The 22,154-nt window shown below is 40.2% G+C and overlaps 1 protein-coding gene across 4 annotated transcripts in view; it reads right to left on the bottom strand.

Annotated features, from left to right (window-relative positions):
- Positions 1 to 22,154, bottom strand: part of pcdh15a (protocadherin-related 15a) — a 201,065-nt gene that overhangs the window by 156,614 nt on the left and 22,297 nt on the right. For 3 of the 4 annotated variants that reach the window (XM_027278161.1, XM_027278165.1, XM_027278164.1), the window contains exon 2: positions 17,143 to 17,200. The gene's annotated coding sequence lies outside the window, so the exon portion shown is untranslated. Of the gene's footprint in view, positions 1 to 17,142; positions 17,201 to 17,444; positions 17,489 to 22,154 lie in introns of those variants that run through there. The other variant, XM_027278162.1, reaches the window with a different exon arrangement.

Below are 22,154 nucleotides of genomic sequence, written 5' to 3'. Positions count from 1 at the left end.
CCATTACGTGCCAACACAGCCCTGTGAGTAACATTCAGGTGAATATACGGTCTATCACAGTGATTGTTCAAAAATGAAGTTGAAGCACAGTAGTAGCCAGGAAGTGGCTTCCAGTAGCCTGGAAGTGTCCTTAATACCTATATACACAGAAACATTTAGATAGACTTACTGTAACTACATCAGAAACCTTGTTATTAGAAGAGGACAGCCATACCATTATAATTAATAGCTAGCTTTGTTCATCGAGAGCAGCAATAGTGCTGGACACTGAACATAAGAGAGAGTGAGAATCTGTTAGGGCTGTTAATAATGTGGCACATATGTGACTTTGCTTGAGGCTGAGGCGAAGATCAAGTCCTTGACTTGCTTTTTCCCTCGCACGCATGTGAAAGTTACATGAATACACCTTATCCTTTCCCTCCACAAAACATATTTGATAAGAAGTTTTATAATTATTTAGTTTCTAAGGTCTTGGGAGATGCTCTATGACCTCCGTTGAACCAATCACAGTCTTAAAGTCATACAATAAATACCAAGAAAAGGTTAACATATGTGCTGCATGTTTCTGTTACTTCAACTAATGTCTAGTGCATGCATTCAAGTCAGTCTAAGTAAGTAAAATATGGTTAAAAAACAATGTTTCACATTAAAAACCTAATTAAAAGATAGGAGTAGGAGGGTAAACAGTTAGTAAACAATTGTTAATTATACTAGACTGCAACAGTGGGAAACATCAATTAAACTTTCAGTAAGTTAAGCACACACTGTTGTCTCCACTGGAAAGCACCACATGATTTAAAGCATGGCTCAAGGGAACTTCTGTAGTGGTGACGGGCACCACAGATGTAATGCCAGCCACCCTCTAGTCAACAACTCACAGCTGGAACTCAACCAGTCTGACTAAAGTTACAATAAACAAATAAATAATGCAAACGCCCTAAATTCACATTTCAGATTGGGTTTTTTTTTGCTTTGGCTCAGCATGGAGTTAAACGCAAATCAAACTTTATTTTTTCCTTTTCAATAAACTTCTCATTACAAAGTGAAATAATAATTGGTCAAAGGCCAAGGCACATTAATTTCTCCTTCTACTTCTTCTAGTTCACCTTTTTCTTCAGCAAACAGCATCTCATTGGTATTTCCACTAAACGCTTCTTGAGGAAGGAGAAAACTCTAAACAGATGCTATACAGCTAGTTACAATGTGTGATATACAGTTTTCTTTTTTTTTTGGGGGGGGGGGGTGCAGCTGTATTATGGCCTTGAGCCATTCCCTTTGTGTCACTCTGAAATTGCAACGGTGTGAAGAGGGATTGAACAAAGAACAGACAGCACAATGGGGTTTATAGTGATGGGTGATGAGTATAGAAAGATCATTGTGTGGTATATTTCAATATTTAATTGTTTCTCACATATAACAAGTCAATTGGCACACAGAACTTGTGACAAATCCACAAAGCAATGAAGACAACTATAGCAGGGTCAAGTGTGTGAAAGAATGATGAGAGGGCAGAGACTGTGGGGAGAAAGTAAAGATCCATTACTCAAGAAATGTGTGATTATATTAAAATAGATGTCTTCAGGCTATATAGACATCACTCCCCGGGTGCAGACATCAGATCATGTCAATCTCCTGCACCACACCCGTGTCTTTGGACTCATCTCTATGCTCATTGCAACCTGTTACACAGTACTAATGGTTGCCATTCGTGCATTTCATTCCACTACAGGTGGCAGAGATGAAAACGAGTTTACTAGCTCTGATATGTGACACGGAGCTGCTGATCTGATAATGGTGGTCTTGCTGTGCAACTGGCCCTTCCCCACATGGAAACAGGGAGGGAGGAGGTAGTAAATCATAGCATAGTCTTGCCACCCACAGCATCTCCTCTGAAACTATGAAAGAACATCATTGGAAATTGAAACACCAGGAGGAAGGTGAGAAGAAAGAAAGAGCATTTCACAATCGCTCCCATTTCCTCTTCCTCTCACTATGCACTTGGGCCCAAATCATTTCAGGCATCACTACCCACGAGTCTCTTATCAAATAATACTGAAATGGTTACCCTGAGGTGTCCATTGTGCATATGAATAAAGTGATATTTGCTGAATGATAAGTAAGTTATGATAGTAATGTACTGTGGGGAAAATATTCTTTAAACCATGACGAAATCCCATTTTTGTAACTCATCCTGTTTTATCACTCCGTGAAACTCAAGAGCAAAAATTGTAAACTGAGAAGCACATCAAGCATTTTGAAACACCAAATCCAAACCTGCTCTTCAGTGTTAAACTGTAACCGGTCACCTAATTACCTCCTTGATCTATTGTTATTTGTTGAAATTCTGGAGTTTCATACTGTTTGATGAGTCCGGGCAGTATCTAACCGCCTAAAACTGCTCACCGTGCCTTTACTTGAGAGAACTGGGTGAGATCCTCCATTAGGAGAAGCTTAGTTTCAAGACTGCAGGAAAGAGAAGAGTGTTTGATGAGGGATGGGGACCAGTGCTGAGACGGAGGATGGAAGATGAAGGTGTGGGATAAATGGTGGACAACAATAATAATACATACACTTTTTTCCCTAAATTTTCTGTCTGTACTATAGTTTTCTGACGCGAGTCTCGTTTCTTAGCTACCTCTGAGTGGAAATGATGAGAACTGTATGTTCTTTTATGCCACTACAATGTTATTGAAAATCAATGTGCTACTGTGGATTGTATCCAAAAAGAAACTGCAATAAATATTCTAAAATAAACAAACAAAAAGCCATAAAGCTGCTCCAAGAGATGTATTCATATAAAAAATGGTTCAAAGTGAAGTAACCTACTAACTATAAATGGATTACCTGTGTAGCCAAAGCCTAAAATACAAGAGCATTTTCTTCTGTAACATGATCTTCAAAAAGCTGGAAACTATTTACTCGTGTTTGAGTAATGTTGGCTAAAAACAATTTACATGACCTTTTTTTAAAACAGCTAAAAGTATGTATGTGTGCCCTGTTTTTAAAGTTTCTTCAGTATGTCCTTGCTGCAGACGCATTATTGCCACTTGTCTTTAATGGGGGTTTTTTAACCAGCCTCAACTTTTAGCTCACAGTGGCTTATGTTACACATTGTAGACTAAAATTAGACCATTTTTTTAAACTCTTGAGATTGTTTTCTGTCTTCGTTGCTCAAGGGTTACAAAATTATTGCAGTCTTATTTGTTTCGGCACCAGAATGCATTTTGTGTGAAACGCTGACGCAATACACAAGATTAGATCATTAGTCAGTCATGGAAGTGTTGCAGCCTTGTTAATTACCGTTTTATCACACACACACACTCATACGCACACACACACACACACACACACACACACACACGCACACACATCTCCCTGGTGTCAGTGAATGTAATAAAGTGGTGAATGCAAACTGCTCACCCAAAGCGATCTGAGCATGAGGTGCCTCTTCAGCTGTGTAACTGCGGACTGCTGAGCATTGTATTTCAATATTGAAAGATATGCTGAGGTGGAATAACAGCAACCCAGTTCCCTAACAAGCTCCTCCATCTGAAACAAGCTGCTACATCTAGTGGAGGCAGACCACCCAGCAGAATAAGTAGTCTCATTTTGCCTTCCACCTGTATGAGCCACACCCGTAGGCTTATCTCTCCATCCTTTGGTATGAACAAGACTCTCCAGTACTTCTAAGGATAATTCACCGCTGCCTAATGTATCCCCTCCGGTTCACTTCAGTTACCAAAGTATTCTATAATGTCTTTAGTTCATCTTATTAATACTTAAAGAGAACACTGCCTTGAGCCTCCTGTCTTCCATCATGACAATAAAAAACGTTATATGCCTTTTACCAGTCCTGAAGCTCATAGCAGAGGCAAAGACCTCAAATCAATCAAGCAGCAACCACCAAAGTTAAAGTGTGGAAGTACCTTATTATGCAGTTCCTGTAATGGCCACTAAACAGCCCAAAAGAAAGTCCAGGGTCTTAATATTACACAGTATTCATGTGTTTTGAACACGACTAAGTTTAAAAACTTTCACTCACAAATCAAACAGATGTCACTACATCCATATTTTTATACAGCCTTCTGTATCTAGATTGAAGCACTGTAGGCAGGAGGTTAGCACATATATCATAACTGATGGTAATTTCAAACGACATTACATTACACACTCTCTGGCTGGTTGAGTATCAAGGGCCTTTTAGATTTGTATCTGCTGTACAGGCAGGGCTCTTAGCTGCCTACAGTCACTATGAGGACAATATGAACTTACCATTCTCAAACAGCTCATCTAATTTAGTGAGATATGTAAATAACTTGATGATATCTATTAAGACCATATCCATGAGTCCCTATAGGCACTGCCCATTGAAAACAACAGTACATACATGTGCTTCTATAGAACAAACTGTATGACCATAACAGGCTCCCCATCTTCCACCTGTAGACAGTTACAGTATGCGCTATATGCCACGGTGTACAGAAAAAACAATAACATGCACACACACACACAAATTAGCTGAGCGTATGGTACAGAGGCCTATTGTCTAACATGCAGGGGCAGATGTCTAATTAAGAAATATCAGCAGGGCATTGCCTGTTAATTAAGAAGCCTGCGAAGCATCGAAACTACCTGTGGTTAATTACCATAAAGGCAACAGCACAACTGTGGCTCACTTTAGTTTTGTTTGTTTGTTTGTTTGTTTTCCTAGAATGGTATTTATAGATACATTTTATAATTTTAACTTACTGGCTCGAGAAATCCAGTGAAAACGTTCAAATCTGTCAAAGAATGAGGCTACAGCAACCCAAGTAAGTTTTTCTCAACGTAGTTGTTGTAGTCATTGGGACATGGGCTGTTTTCTTTAATTTCCCCAAAAACCCTGAGAACAACAATTTAGGCATTTCAGATGTAATTTTTTTTAACTGTGTTTGGAGTTTAAAGTTACATTTCCAGTAAAGAGAAGAATCTACCAAAAGTAGACAGTAAGAAATGTTAAACTGTTTCCTGTGGCTGTCCAGGTTAGTTGGTGGTGTGTTCTATCAGCATGTGCTACCAGCTTTTAAAATGACAGAGACTGATTCCACTGCTTTCAAAACGGTTTCTAAAATCTAAAACGATTCGACTTCAGAACCAAAATCAACCTGATTTCATTTCTATTCCTGTGAGTCTGTGAATAGGCGAGAGTGAGTGAATGAAGTTTTTGAAGGGGCATGCATTACCCCCTGCAGCGCGATCCTGCTCACACTCACAGGGGGGGAAGTTAGTACATGCCAACCGTGGTCTGGATAAAATGTTCTTATTGATATGTATATGAGGCGAGATATAAAAGTCCAGTGACGAGAAATGCAGCTGGTGAATTGACATCGAGAGCTCCTCACGAAAAAAAAAAAGAGGATTTGGGTAATCACTCTCATACAAACAAAGCCGCAGTCAGCCTCTGCATGATCTGTCAAACCAATAACTGCATTTTACATTCGAGCACACGCATTGATGTGGTATCACCTTTAGATAATGCAAAGTGGACGCTGATGCGCTCAGTCACTGTTTGAAAACTTCACCCTCCGGAGATTAGGGGCACAGATCAGGACAGAGTTGAGGTGAACGACTGCGCCTCGGATGGATTACACATTTCACGGCAGGGAATCGACATGCTACGGTGGAAATTTAGCCGATGCATGCGTCCTGAACCGTGGTCACAAAGACAATTACGCAGCGAGAACGTTAATTGGGATGTATGTGTGCGCATCGTGACGCCCATGTGGTAATTCATGCGTCTGGAATATAACAATACAAGAAATAAAACAAATAGTCTTACCATGTTTTGGCTCCAGAAGTACTTCACAAAAACCCTTTTCGGACAAGAAAAGGAGCCACACACACCGGCAACTACAGCTTCCTCACAGGGGCACATCAGCGCTCTGCTGCCCACAGCGTCTTTACTCCGACACAGCAACACTTCTCCGGAGGGCTGGATCCTGGGTGTAATGCGAGCAGACTGAGCGGAGCAGCCCTGTTCATCTCTCCCTGCCTCCCTCCCCTTTCCTCTGTGGACATGACGTGTGAAGCAGGTAATCTCATTACACCGGTCAGTAAAGGTGAGCCAGGCTACAGCTCCCAATTGCGCCTCCTCCCACAACATACCTGCTAGATATGCGCCTGACCAACTCAGGAAGATACCCCATGAGACAGACGCATTCATATTCAACAGGAAATCTTCCTTCTATGGGATATCAAAGAAGGGTTAAGGCCACAAAGGTCAAACTAATCCATGACTTATTACAGTGTGTGGACTGCAATGGCACTCTCTCACCAGCGAACCTATAGTTTCTGACTATAGGTCAACAAATTTGCTATTTACAGTCAGTTGTCAATTAATTCAGTTTTAATGAGTGAATAATGAGTCACCTGTCACTTTGCAACAGTCACTGGCCATTTCTTCTCTCCAGCTCAATCAACAACAAAAAGCCTCCCATCAATACTGTATACTCTAATAAGATGGCGTGCTGAATAAGTCTCAAGAAAAAGGTGGCAGGGGATATTCAATAAAACAACTTCAACACAAAAGACACAGCTGCGTGTCTTGTTCACAAAAGACATCTCAACGGCGGGGAAATTTCAATTCTTCTGACAATATGAATGCACCTTTTTCAAGCAGAAGATGTAATTTGGTGAGATATAAAATTAATCAGTTTAATTAATCATTGCCTATGTGAACATGCAGTTGCCAAGAGACATGTGGAAAGAGTGCAGTGTAGCTCCGCTGATTTGAAAAATGATGAACAAAATGTGGAAGTTCAGTTGCGCTTTTCAATCAACAGCAGCCCTCGTTAACGTCAAAAAGAAAATACGCTAATAAAAACAAATATGAGCAACACAAGACTGCCTGGCTGCTAAGAATTTAGGGGAGGATATGTCCTGGTAATCAGACATAATCAAGACTTCATCATGTCTAAAGCTACAGACATTCTAGCGGCTCTGTGAGGCAAAATTGTAACGTCATATATGCTTTTTGATGTTAAGCTGCTTACCAAAGTCAACAGGATTCATCTCCAGGGAACTGTGAATAATCATACAAAATGTCATAGTAATCCATCTAATAATCTAACAGAAAAAGGAAAAGATGCCAAACTGACAAAAAACTAAACACTAACAATACACTTTTATAGAATTAACAGTGATAAATAGCCCAGTATAAAACATGGTTCAACGTATCTGAGGGCTGTGCAAGTCTGACCAGAAGGTTAAGAACCACTGCTCTAAATAATAATACTACTGACATGGATAATTCAGAGTGGGATGAATGTTCATTCTTGACCTTTGAGAACAGTAAGAAACAAAACACAAAGGGTCCATTTACTGGTGTTTGGAGACTCACGGTCTTCATTGAATGAGCGCTTAGATTCTCTTCACAATGTATAATTCAGGACCATAGGCTAATTAGAGCGCACATCATAACAGATTGTGTCTAGCAGGGTAGCAGCTACCCTTTGAAAAAAAATGCAGCTGTATGTTTAGTTTTTTTTTTATGTCATTATTGTTGTGTGCAACACATTCTTAAATGATGCATTATTATCAGGATGCAAGACACAACAAGATAATCACATATTTAGTCTGTTAATCATTCACGTTAACTAAAATTTGTATAAAAATAGCCCTCTATCTGGCATGCATTGGATAAGGATATTGGATAAGCATGAAGAGCTAATCCGGGTTAAATCATCGCTACCGCTACTTGGCCCAGCTTGTTTTTGGTATGAGGAAGGCTTTGAGTGAGCACAAGCTCTCTAATAAATCAGCCCCTGCCATAGTACTAATTCTGCCTCTCTTCTTACCTCTGTTGCCATACAGAAAACAAGGGGCCAGGGTTCAGGCAGGAGTGAAGACACTCCACAGAGAAGGGTGATTAAAGGATATAGCGCTCTTGGGAAAAAAATCCCAGTGACCCAATGAAGCCTTCTTAGTGAAAAATCACCAAACAGACATCATACGTATCCAGGTTTGTGTGTATGTAAGTGGGTGGAATGTACAAGATCGTGCTCGTACTGTTTGTCAGTTAATCAGTAAAGATAAGAAAAGAATAACGGATGGAACAAGTGGTAATAATTGTAGGCACCTGTCTAATAAGGTTCCAGAACTTGAAATTAACACGCCTTTCGCTCTTCATTATTATATTATTCATATCATTCTTCCAATATCTGCAGTGTGTGTACCCACCCTACTGTAATCCTGTTTAAACAATCTTTTTATATTGGAAAGTATCAGTTTCAGTGGCTTGAGTTGAATGAGTGATACATAATTCATGTACACTTTCTGAGCCTTCTCCCTTTAACAGTAATTACACAGGCAAAAATACTTCTAACCAGGAGCAGTTAAGTTGACTTTGAGGTACCATGTATTCTTCTGAGGATGCTCAAACTTGTATCAATGTTTGTGCCTTTTTCTTGTACAAGCAGGGAAGCCTGAGGGTCCCTTTCTGAATGATGCACACTGCTCATCTGTATTCAGTTGAGGGTTCAGTCACTGAGAAGACAAGTCTTCTTCGGGGGAAATAATTCCTATTAGTGATGTTGCATTAATACAGCACCTTCAGTCATTTCCTTCAAGCTCAGAAAACTGATTTAGCCCAACAGATGTAAACTCCCTGCAGTGACAGAGAGAAATTGTTTCATTTTTCTCATTGAATTCTTGTCTCACATTTGGGGGCTGAGGAAAGTGTTACTCACTCTTTTTTGTGTGTGTGTGTGTGTGTGTGTGAAAGGTGCCTTGTTTACCTGAATTTGGCAGACCCTTTAAACTGGTTTTAGGGTCATTCAAAGTTTGATTACTTTTTAAAAGACTGACTACATGTTTTCAGATTTGAATAGACACCATTTGGATAATTGGTTATAGGCCATCTGCAGCAATATTTAGCAGATCAATTTACTTCACTAATGTGAGATTCAAATAAGCAACCAGACAATTTGGATCTGGGAAGGAAGCGCAAGTGAACTGATGCTACCTTTTTATCTGAGACTGAGTCAACTGGTGATGCGTGTTTCTTTGTGAGTGCTTTGAATCGATGGCACAATAAATCTTTAAGGGACTTGTTTCGAGGAGAGCGTAGTCATACTTAGATGAGCAGAAAATGAACACAATTCCTTGTATGCCTTCTTTCGAGAATCCTTCTGCCACTTTAAGGTGAGCTTTTAACACATAATGTGTACAAAGTCATCAAAGCAGCACCAGTGATGCTACAAGGCTTGTGAGAAAGAAAAATCAAGATGATACCGGCATGACAAAAATGCATGCTTCATCTTGAATTTTGTTTTTCACTCGGGACAAATTGAACAATTCTTCTTGTTGAAGCGTCATTTCCCTGGACGGTGTGTAAGCACTCAGCTGTTCAGTCCCAAAATCCTCTGCCTGTGAGCTTCCTGTAGGCAATCCCGTGGGAGTGTGTACACATGAACGTGCACCGACATGCACAGGCACACGCTGATCTGAAGCTGTGAAACAGTGAGAGACTCAAGTCTTAGCCCTGCAACTGATGAGTGTATCAGTTATTCTGTGAGGTTGATGTTCGCAAGATAATAAGAAAAAAGGCAATATCTTCCTTTCTGTTCTCTGTCTTTGTACCATCTGTACTGCACTGAGTACCACAGGTTGGGAGAAGAGAGGACAGTTTCCAGACGTGCTGATGTGTGACACCATGTGTGAAGAAAATCTCCAGTATGATAGGAATGCCTTGCTTTTTGAGCACAGTGTGGTGCAATGACACATTCTCTCTCCTCCTCTCCTAGTACATTTTCTAAAGGCATGTGAACTGGACTTCATAATGCAGTCACCTCTCTCAAAAAGAGCACCAACCCTGCATTCACAGAAAATGGACTGAAAATATGGCCACATTTTTCTACAATTTTAGAGCTATAACTAGAGAACTCTGCTGTGCAAAAAGGAAAGCACCCGGAAATATCAAAGTTAAAAACTCTGGCACACTTTATTGGTGAGTTTGTGTGTGGTTTCATTAGATGTGGGCAGCAGGCAGCCTCCCACACAGAGTGAAGGTTTTGATGTTGTCCATGGTGCTGAAAAAGAGTCAGCTCTGCAGCACCACAGTACAGTATTAGGCACTCTTCTGCCATAAGTCTTCATTAGCATGCCGGTTATCTTAATAAAAGTTTATTGTTATGCATTAGGCTGTTTTTTTAAAAGAAAGCCCAAGGAGAAGAAAATATTCATGGAATGCACTTGACAGGTTAGTATTTGTAGTATGTGTCCAAGCAAGGATGCTGGCTAGTTCAGATGGTCAGATTGCCAAAAGGTGGGTTTGATAGCCTCCACGGCTGATTGAGCCACCCTTTCAAGGAAACAAACAAATACACACAGAGGCAGACGCACATAAAAAATACACATAGTTCTACCAAGGGCGCTTGTTTCTGTGTCTCCAACTTTGGCTGATTCTGACTACAGGCTTTACCCTAACCCCCACTAGACCAACTATAAAAATTGAAATTGGCTCTGTGCAAATGGAAATGCCGAAAGGGGTCTGAGTCGAATAAGTGTCAAGGGACATTCATAGTTTGGGACTGACAGCTAGTGTGATATTGAGAGGTCAGAGCAACTGAGACAGCGGGCAAGGAAGAAGGGGAGAGTGGGAGGGGGGGGGGGGGCAGAGAAAAGCCAACAAGACAGAGTGTTTGTGTGTGTGTGTGTGTGTGTGTGTGTGTATGTGTGTGTACGTGTGCGTGTGCGTGTGTGTGAGAGAGAGAGAGTAAAGAAGGGAGAGAGAAAGAGAGGTCAAAGAAAACAAGTGAACAAGAGAGAGAGAGCAAGAAACGAAGACAAACAGTGAGCAGGTGAGCCTTACAAATACACTTCGTCATTACCAGAGCTAATAAAAAAACATCAATACAGGCAATTCACTGTGAGCAACGATGAAGAGGAAGCTGATACTGCTACTTGAAAACATTTAATTAATTGGAGCATTTCAAAGAGATAAGAGGCTGCAGAGATACTTAACCAGATTGTAAATGATTACAAATTATGAGTTTAGAATTGAGTTATTCAAATGTCATTCTAAGTAAAATAAAGGAGGACTGAAGCCTGAAAAAACGCAGCTGACACACCAGTTTAGCACAGAATAACCACAGGCATAAGTCTGCACAGCGGTTGGATTAAAAAATAACTGCAACTAAACTAGTTTGTTCAAAACACTATAAATATCTATGTTTCTGTGCAAGTATTTATTCAGACCTTAAGTCAATTTATATTTTATTGCTGTCTGATTTTTCTGCTTGAGAAATTATTCTTGGTGTGAAAAGGCTTTTAGTGTGGTAAACTCATGAGCGGTGCAATTGTGCAAGTACATCAGGTCAATCTTTAAAGTCCAACAAAAACAACATGAGCACAAGTACCCGTCACACGCAGCAGTTTGCTTAGATGTTTTGAGAGGTTGTTCTGCAGTAACTGATTTTTTGACAACTTGGGGGCAGTGGATACAAGTTTTGAAACCAACACTGACATATTATCTTTTCAAATTAAAGGACCAGTGTTAAGGATTTAGTGGCATCTAGTGGTGTAGTTGCTGATTGCAAACTCAAAACATTAGAGCCAGTGTTTAGTTTGTCCATAGACTACTGTACAAACATGCCGGTTCAACATGGCAGGTGTGTATACACTATTTAAAAAAAACATAATTATGCGTATTATTTTTCTGACATATTCTGAGCACCCTAAATCTGGACCTTTAATAAACCCAAGTTATTTGCACAGCCAGCAGTTATGGAGTAAAACTAACCTATGAATCATGTTTGTGGCTCTATATTAGTCTGTATTCTGTCTTGTTTAGCTCCTTTTTGGTTTTCAGCAACTCCTGAGGGAAATATCTGTCCCCTTTAGCTGCATAATGCTCAACTATATTCATGTTGTCACTAACTGGACAGGTACCACAGTGGGTACATTTAAACAATGAGTTGGAAGTTGCTGAAACACTCTAAAGACCTTGTTAAACTGAGCTTGTCACAGGAGTTGCACCTTTCACATAAATTATGTTAATCTCATCATTGTTAAGAATTATTGTTAATGTTCAAATATTGATTGTAGCAGATTTGATGAATAATGCCTGCTTGTGATGAGAAAAATCAGTTGAAACTGTAATAAAAATAAATATTATATTATAGTTATTTCTGTGCGTCTGTAATGCAGTTGCCCTTTAACTGTGTGACAGAAAATATTCATAAGACATGATTTCTTCCGGCTGCTCACATGGACATAGAAGCTAAACGGGTTTGATAATTGGAACACATGGGGACCAAGAGCACAAGCACCAGATCTGTTACTAGGAACCCCAGAGGCTATAGAAACCAACACAGAGGGCTGTAATGAAAATGTTCCCTCTACCTTTTTTTTTTTTTTACCCCCTTCTTACTTTTTCTTCTTTTCAGAGTGCACCATGGCAACCTTGGGGAGAGAGCTCTTTTGACAGCTACCACAGGTTATTACTTTTATAACCAGGGGGCAACCTCTAGAGAGTCCATTAGCACCTGGAAGAGCAGCTGACTTCAACTGGTAGCAGACATTTAACTTGAAAACTGGACTCAATCGAATCAAGTTCTCATTATCAATCAAAACTTTACAGTTTGTTGAAAACTAGGATCAATTAAGTGCCAAAGTAAGGTTTGGTAGGACACTGATTGATGTCATAGTTTGTGCGCATAGCTGGGATTGGGATTGTATCTTTTATCACTCACTAAAATCAATACATACCCTAAACAAGACATTTAAGATGCATTGTATTTTGTCCACAGAACAGGTAAGATATTTTTTTTCTATTAAAAAAAAAATCAAATAAATATTGGCCAAATGAATAATTGTAAAATTACATTTAATCATAAAACCAAATATATTTGAAGTATTAAAACTACAATTTTATAACTGACACAGGCAGAGTTTAATAGCATCTACAGAAAACCTTTGAATCGCTCTTTTTCTCACTTTGTCACACCATTTATTCCCCCCCCTCTATAATTCTGTGAGTCCTGTTCTTCCTTTATCGCTCTCTCTCTTGGATTGCATTCCCTTGTGTCTGGCACTACAGATAAGATGCAGGAGATAAAGGACGTAGATGCTGTCGGAAGATCAGACTGAGATGGGGCCAAGATAAAGAAGTAACCGCAGCTACAGAGAGGAGGGGACAGAGAACAAAAGCTATGCAACTGTCCCTATGCTGGAAAAATGCCCTTGACCTGTGTGTTTTGCATGCAGACAGCTCAATCTGCCTCACTAGAGTTCATAAGAGACAAAAAGACTGTCTAGTCAAACGGCCCCCGACAAATCAAAAGAAAACTCCAGACTGAATTCAGCAAAATGTGCTTTTTTTTTTTTTTGTGCACACATACAGTAATAGCTGTGCCTCTCAGAAGCCCACACCTCGTCTATAAAATCATCCCAGCTGCAAGCACCCTGAGTGGCAGCTGCAAGTTCCCTTCCATGCTCATGTCTTACCCATTTCCTGAGTGTAAGCGCGTGTGTGTGTATGGTACCTGCACGTGTGAGATGAATAATGTAATTTCGGCCATTTATAAAATGCCTTTCACACAGACATTCAGGCAGAGGTGACTTGACAGAGATTGATTTTGAAAATGGTGGAGCAGCGGGCCGAATTTTAAGAACTCTATCCACAACATCTACAATACACTGGAGACAGAACAGGACCGGAGATAGACAGCTGTCGGATGAACAGCAAATGAAGAGCATAAGAATTTGGCCCTAATCATAGCTTTTGCGCTTAGCAGCAAGAATTCCATTTTATTACTTGTCAGGTACCGTATATCTCCTGATACCCTTTCACTACAGACACACTGGTTTACTGATGAGCAGATGCAGAAGCGGACACAATTTTCTTTCTGCAGGACTTCAAGATATACTCTCCTTTTATTTATGTGTACTGTACTGTGAGTACAAGTACAGTTCATTTTCAGAGTCCCTCCCCCTTTGTAGATGATCTGCCTCGCAGGAAACAGATTGAGGTCATTTTTTTTTTTTTTTTGATGAATTTATAGCTTTCCCCAGACAAATGTGCTGTCAATACCCTCTTCCTGTGGTCCTCAGAGGTTTTCTCCTCTCAGCATGATTGACCTGTATGTATGTTCACTTTGATAAGACGAAACTGATCTGGTTTGATCTCGGTTTCAACCAGTGCTGCCTAGTTTCTTCTCTAAAGATCTCTCATTTCAATGGATAATTTAGCCACCTGATCAGGTTTCCCTGCTAAGTCTCTGCTGAGTGTCCCGCCCCCCAAATTTTTTTGTATTTAACCACACAATTGATTTCCAATTGATAAGCAGACACCTGTTATTTCATATATGTCAGGTCAGCCACAGTTCTCTATACTGGCGAGGACATGAACGAATGTACTGTATCTGCTAAATGACTAAATGTGAATGAGTTTTACCAAACAGCTGCGTTTAAATGTAGTTGTATGTTTTTATTTGTTCTCAGTCTAGATGTCATGCCTGTTCCTGTCATTCACCTTACTCCGAGAGCTTTGTTGTTTGGTATTCACGTTAAAACAAAGGGTTTGCTGTGAGGACAGTGTAACTGGAGATGGGTGGTGGCTTGGGTGGAACATTGTCCTTCCTCTATGCCTAGGTTCAGTCCATCTAATCCATCTATTTATTTGAAGGTCATGCCTCTGTGCATGTGTTCCCCCTCATATCTTGGTGCTTGATCATGCTCTGTGCATGCGCTCACAAACACAGACGTGTATAACAGCAGGACTGCACCCACCTCAGACCATGATGACGTCCGATGAACATTTCTGTTCTGCGTGTGCATCCACAAAAATGAGTCGAATATTCTTTACACACTGAGGTTTGCATTTGGCCACAAATTTGCAATTATTTTCCATCTCTTTACATGATGTGATTCAGAGCTGACCACCAGCTTGTCATACTGTGAGATGTGCCACTGCATTTTACTAGTGACTGTTTCTGTGCATTTCAGTCTCTTCATGTTTGGTTATTTACACCCTTTAGCCTGCACTAAATGCTTATTGATTAGCTACAGTTCAGTATAGTACAGGTTGCGGGATGTCAAAACACACACAGGCCAAGTTGCCAGACAGCACAGGCTCCCTGAATTGCAGTTTGTGTTCTGCCTACAGAAAACATCCAAATGAAATTAGAGATGAGTGAAACAACAGTCATAAACATGCTGCAGTTTTTAACATCCCATTAAGGGATGGGAGGCAGAGGAAACATTGCACTGATTACTGTTGTGTCAGAGAGATGCATTTGGGGCTGGAGTGAGGAGGGAGATTATATCAGTGTTACAGTCAAGCTGTAGAAGAGTGTTGAATTGGACTGTCTCAAAGGCACACTTCTTCTCTCTCTCCTTTATTGTAAAAGAAATCCCAAGAAGATACCAGAACTGTTTTAAAAGACAACAATGACAAATGCGATTAATCATGTTATGATGATGTCAGTGTCTCTGGTTTAACTTTAACCACAGAGCAAATAGTACTTTCACTGACTCCTCTATAATCAAGTGCAGACATATAATTGACCATTGAGCTATAGCCACTGAAGCAACCTCAGCTGTGATTTCACTTACTTATAAGGTTCAACTGTATGTCCAGTCTCTGATCCTGAGCCTCGACCTTAGCAACATGCGAGTCTGATATCTATGCATGTGCTTGACCGAACACGCCATCTATGAGTATAACCAGTTGAACCCCATCAGGTCTCTCTCCAACCCCCCAGTCACAGTTTGCTCAGCATATATCCCATATGCTGTGGTACATGCCTTTTTCTCCCTGCACCACTGCCTCTGTTTCTCCTGCCTTTCTTCTCCCTTCTCCTTGTTCTTCTGTTCACATACAAACTCTGAATCTGTCACTCAGTTTGTGGATTGCAAATACGTGTGCATAGTGTTTCTGTGCATTTGTGTGTGTGTAAAAGAAAGTCTGTTTCAACATCTGCGTTTAATTAATTTATTAGCAAAACACCATGTTTTCTGAGTTCAACACCTCTTTGCTTTGGCTTCTAAATGCCTCCCTTGCCCTACCAGGATACAGATATTAACAATCAAGATGTGATGCTGGTTTCGCCCTTTGCAGGTTGCTTTTTTTATTGCTCAAAGACAGAATCATAATGTCGAGCAAAGATTCTGTTGAGACAATAATGAACATGTGGATCAATCATTGGTCCGGGGCTTGCCAATTCAAAGCATCTTAGAATCCCCCGAACAGCAAAATGTCAAGACCCATAGACATAGACACAGCTTCATTTACCAATATTTTCAACATAAAACACAAAATAATTTCCTGAAATGTAGAACGGTTGCAAGTACTGTGAGTCCCACTGGAAATTAACTCCACAAATTGCAGCTCTATGCAGGTCTGAGCCACTTTTAGTTCATTATTGGCGCTGTGTGATTCAGCCACAACCGCTCAAATGTTTATTGTTATGTAACCTGGAATCTATTTTCTGTTTGAGCTTTAAAAGGTAAGGGTAGTAGGGCTGTAACTGCCAAATAATCTGAAACATATAGTACTATAATATACTGTAGACTATACTCAAGGATAGGCCACTTGTACTTACTACGCTAATGGACAGCAAACCTGCATATCCTAGTACTCCGTAGATTTGTTGTCGTTGTCAAGCTAATAGCGGAACCACATTCAAACATTCAAATGTTCCAATTTCCAATAAAAAGTACCATCTCTAAAAGGTAGACCTTGGTAATCCCTTACAACAAAACAATCTTACTCTAAAGATAGCACAACCTGGGCCTTGGTTGTTGACTATCTAAGGAATGGTCAACACTGATGTGGGGAACTGTAAAATATTTACTAAGTGGACCCCAGACAAGCAGTTTTATGATGGCAAATTGGAGACCAAAAACATCAGCAAATGTCAAGACAAATCATCTTGGGGACATCAATAAAACATAGTAAAGCATTGCTTTTAAAACCTCAATGGTCCATCCTGTCTGATTCAGTATGTCTCTTAGATGTCCCACTCAAGTCTAGAGCAAAATCGCAGCATAATTGACTGGCTGAGCAGAACATAGAGAGGACACTAATGCACACAGGCATGCACACAGCAGAAACACACAGACTGAATCTTTTATAGGTTGCAAAAACTGAGAGAAAAATACCTGGTTTGAGTTCCTGTGATCACACCGCATCTCGCCTTTTGGTCAAATTCATACACACCTATAAAGCAAAAGATGTGAAGTGTTAGATTCACATTATGTAAGACAGTTAATAACATCTACAAACAAAGAAATACAGAGAAATACCATGTCTTAGTAAATTATGACAATGATCTACCAATTAATTTGAAAAATGAGCAGAATTCCATAATCACCATCTTGGATAATACTATCATTTTCTCACATTTCCTGTCCGTCCCCACTATATTGTGCAGTGATGCATACAGTAACTGTCCTACAAATACCTGAGTTTGTCCTGTGCAAAGATGAAGAGCAGCCTTCTACTGTACAAGGTAATGTACTACGATGGATCCTGGAGTGATGGAGTGATATTTTTTCTGACAGCATTATTATGATTATCAGCTTGGCTGGAAAATTAACATAGTCAATTTATCTTTTAAAATCTTATTTTCTGGACCAAAGCTAAAACATTATACAGTCAACACTGTGAGAGAAGGTGCACAGTCCCTCCTTCATTATCAGATCACGTTTGATATTGTCAAAAGTTCTTAGTTTTAAACGACCGAGCCATGCAACTTAACCTTCTTCTCTTGGGTGGATTTATGCCCCCTGAAATTTTAAGATGCCCCTCTTTTCTGATGCAAAGCCGGAAAACAGTCTGGTAAAATCTGGTAAAATTATCAGACCCTAATAAATTCCACTAGTGTCAAAAAGACTGATCTTCCTAAATAAATTTCTCTATCAACACAGCCCCATAGCTTCATTAAAGAAATGAACTCATGTCTGCATACAGAGAACTGGATACAGTGTTCACTCACTTCATTCTTATGGAAGCTGCTCAGTGACAGAAAAGTAAAAGGTTGATTTCCAGACACAAAATTACTTTACTCAGGACTTCTGCCAGCCGAGTCGCTAACTTAAAGTTAAGCCCTCCACTAACTTGAATAGGAATAAAATGATTTAATCATGCGGCTCTTCTCGACTTTCCAAATGTTATTGGACTGAATGAATCAAATTCTGATAGTGAAACGAGTCATTTTGTGGGAGTTATGACGCTCCAAAAAATGTATTCACCATTTCACTGCTGCTTCTTTCACAATATAAGCTTATGGAAAAAAGTATTTTTGGCCCTTTGTGCGTCACATGACAGACACCATTGCTGTCATTACATGGTTTGCCCGCTATGTCAAATTGGTTTCAAGGCCCAGCGTTCTTCCTGTATGGGGCTTGTATCGTCTCTACTATCTCCCATTTCTCTACCTCTCTATATGTCTCTCTCACACAAAGTGAATTTGAACAAAATAGTAGCCTACATATGTTCGGTCTATACTATGCTATGGAGCCCACAGTTTTAGAATTTACCCTATTGTGATGCACTTAGAGCACAGCGTCAGTGCCCTCAATGGATGCATTTGTTCGTGCACAGTGTAACCTGTATGTGTGTTTGAGAGAGAGGGAGAAGGTGGACAACGTTTCTATAAGTTATTAATAACATACTCGGAACGCTGCTGAGTTACTTGACTTGAATTGATTTTTTTCTGGTAAGTCGACTCGAACTACTACTACTACTACTACTACTACTACTACTACTACTACTTACACACACACACACACACACTCACACACACACACACACACACACACACACACACTCTTCTCTTATGGACATATAGTAGTGGCCAGGTCAGAATGAATAATTTAAAACAGTTTCACAGTATGATGTCATAAAACTTTACTTATATTTTTCACCCCTCTATGAAAGTCAAGCCGGTGCCAGCGGTTGTAAACCGCCCAGCTGTGTGTGCTTATCAGTAACATAGAGTACATAAAGATCTAACACATATCACCACAGACACCAATAGGCAGGTGTCTTCCTGTTTTATCTGTTGCTTATTTTGTTTAGTTTGGAGGTTTAATTAACTTTGAGCAGTCCTGTTTTGTGTTTGAGTGCAATAAACTCAGCCTTGATATTTACACTGATCTCTGAGTAAAAGCAAATCCTGTGCCAGTTGTTAACATGCTGCTATTTAGCCTTATTTTAACATAAACTGTAGCCAAAGAGAACCCATTAGCTTAGCTCCGCAGTTGGAGATAGTTCTGGAGATGTTAGAAGGCCAACATGTTTTATATATAGAGGCTAACAGCCTCACCCAGCATACAATATTGAAGATAAGCTAGACTAAAAATACAGCCCTGATTCAGGACAGTATTTTGTTTGACTGGTGGAGCCCGAGCTCATTGTCTAGATGCACCTGTACAGTTAACCATATATAGGATGACTATTTTGCATGCCTCATTTTGCACTGAGGTCCAACACTGACTGAAACATTTGAAATCGTGCACATTTTTTCACCGTCTGTCAGAAATATTTAAAATCCAGGCTCCAGTCTACTGTGTGTGTGTGTGTGTGTGTGTGTGTGTGTGTGTGTGTGTGCGCGTGTGTGTCCTCCCTTGCTGCACCGTAACTTTTCCCCTTATTCCTGCACCAGAGAAGACAAACAAAGGACATAATAGTAAAAAGAAAGTAAGAATGCTAAAAAATGAATAGTAATAATTTTGATGCTCTGTGGAGTTGTCTGCTAAACAACCAGAAGCACAATGAGAACCACATCATCAACTATTTCACTGAATTTGGTGAAATTGGTGAAACATTTCTGGTTTTTCCTCTGATGCTCCTCGGCTGCTCTATCACAATTCTAGGTCAGTCTCCTGATGGACAGTAAAGTAAAATGCTGAACTATAGCTGCTATTAGGTAATGTTAGCTTTGTTTGTTTGCCAGGCAGCCTGGGTTGTGAGTTTAGAGCACCAGGTGTGTTATGGTTTGTACCACAGATGTTTTGGAACACCTGTAAGAGAAGGTTTTCAGGCATGGCAAACAGGGGAGCACGAGGGAGTGGAGCCGCTGTCATGTCCGAACCAGAGCTGGACAAGCGAGCAATGGAACAATGTAAGGAAGCTAAGATCAGGAAAGGAAAGAGTGACCAAGCAAGAGGCCGTCAGACAAGAGTAAATCTTGGACTGATTTTAGTTGTTGGTGAGAGCTTTGTGAAATAAAAGGCTAATTTATCCAAGCCATACCAACATGTTAAGCTGAAATGTTAAACATGAATTGAAACACTACAGCAGCATCACAGAGCTGGTAGCATATCTATGACTCTTATTTGTTACTTAACAACTACCTGACATTGTTTTCGGTGCGTTTTGTATTTTCACCATTTTCCTGACTGTGTTTGAGTGTGAAATGTCCCAAAATGTTCAAACTGTATTTTTAATGGAGTGAAATGACCTGCAGAGAGCTTAAGAAATGAACAAATTATAGCAGCATGGAGAGACCTTAAGACTTGTTCACCTCATCCGAGTAATCAAACAAATTAAACAGCCATTACATGAAACTGCGGAGCACCACTGACACTAAATATTCCACCTACCCACTTCACAAAGTGCTGAAGACACCAATGCAGGTATTTATAGGCATAGGGAAAGCAAATGTGATGTGCTTTTTCTACACAGATAAAATTCTTGATTCATGAAAATAAATATGAAATGTCAAGTTGTCAGCACAAACCCCTATGTGGAATCAGTCATGTCACGATGAAGTGGAGAAGGGCATTTCCATGCATTAAGAGTTGATGGGGGTGAATTATACATGTAGAGCTTTCTCTATGAGACAGATTGACTCAAGAAATGCATCAAGGTGGCACACAGTGTTGGCATTAACATTTACGAATGTGTGAGAAAGAGCCAGACGCGACAGAAAAGAGGAAACTGGAGAGGAGAGAGGGCATATCAGATTTCAAACGGTGGTGCATACAGCATAATGTGAGTAACCGTGAAATATAGCTCCAAGAAAACATGTGGGAGTGGAAAAACACATGTCTCAGATGCTTCAGCAGACGATCGTATATTCCCTAGTCACAGATTGCTTCCCAAAGCACTCATTTCGCTTCATTTCCCGTTCCATCCTTTAGTAATGAATAGCATTCATCACTGCATGGATGTGTCTGTGGCTGTATGCTGGGAAAAAAAACGACAAGAGGAAAGATATAAAAAAAACACAATAAAAGACGAGTGATTGTCCTTTCTCCTCCGTGCTGACATGCTAGACTAATGACATGCTTTAACTCAATCATTATAGTCAATTGAGCCTTGACATGCAAATCTTCTGGTCTCCATAATTACACCCTGATAGTCTCATACACATGCTGTTGGACAGTTGTCAAGGTTCAACTATCAAAGTGACAGACACAGATAGGCATACTCTCTGGAAATGAGTCATAGCATTCATCAGGCATACTGTGCTGATGTACTCTGGTGACGGCTCGGAGGATCAAGGCTCTGCGCAGCCATTGTCATTGCCACCGCATGCTGACCACACTGCTGCCTATTCCTCGCCTCCCATCCCCCTGTGGTCCCGAGGACAAGATTCTGCTGTGCTGCACTGTGCCATGCAGTTTCAGCCTGGATTTCCCTGTGAGCTTAACAGGGAGTGTAGCCCTCTCATTGTTTAGCACTTCAAAGGAAACAAGAGAAAAGAGAGAGAAGCAAGATGGAGAGAGAGAGGGAGAGAGAGAAGAAATGATAGACACTGGGTGAGAAAGGGAACATGAAAAAGGGGGAAAGCAGAGGGGAAGCAGCAAAGAAATAGAGTAAGGGAGTGGGAGGGAAAATATGAGAGATGTACAGTGAAGAGACGGACAGCGTTTGAATGCAAGTAGCTGCTTTCACAGCAGCTAAAGTGCAGAGTGCTACATCCAGTAATGCTCATCCAAAAAGATATTCAAGCAAGAAACAGCAGGTTATTTAGAAAGTACAAGCCACAGGTTAAATCAAATCAACTGCTCAGGTTTCCAGTTCAATAAGTCCAACAATATTTTTTAACAATTTGCCAAATGACAAGGACATAGAAATTTGACGTTTTGTTTTTGGCCATCTTGCACATAAACTGGCAATATAAATAAAGAGCACAGCATTTCTGTTAAGGCCATATGGAGCT

Source organism: Larimichthys crocea, chromosome III (assembly GCF_000972845.2).
Source record: "Larimichthys crocea isolate SSNF chromosome III, L_crocea_2.0, whole genome shotgun sequence".
In the NCBI taxonomy this organism is placed as follows: Eukaryota; Metazoa; Chordata; class Actinopteri; family Sciaenidae; genus Larimichthys; species Larimichthys crocea.
This window is presented reverse-complemented; position numbering and strand designations above follow the sequence as displayed.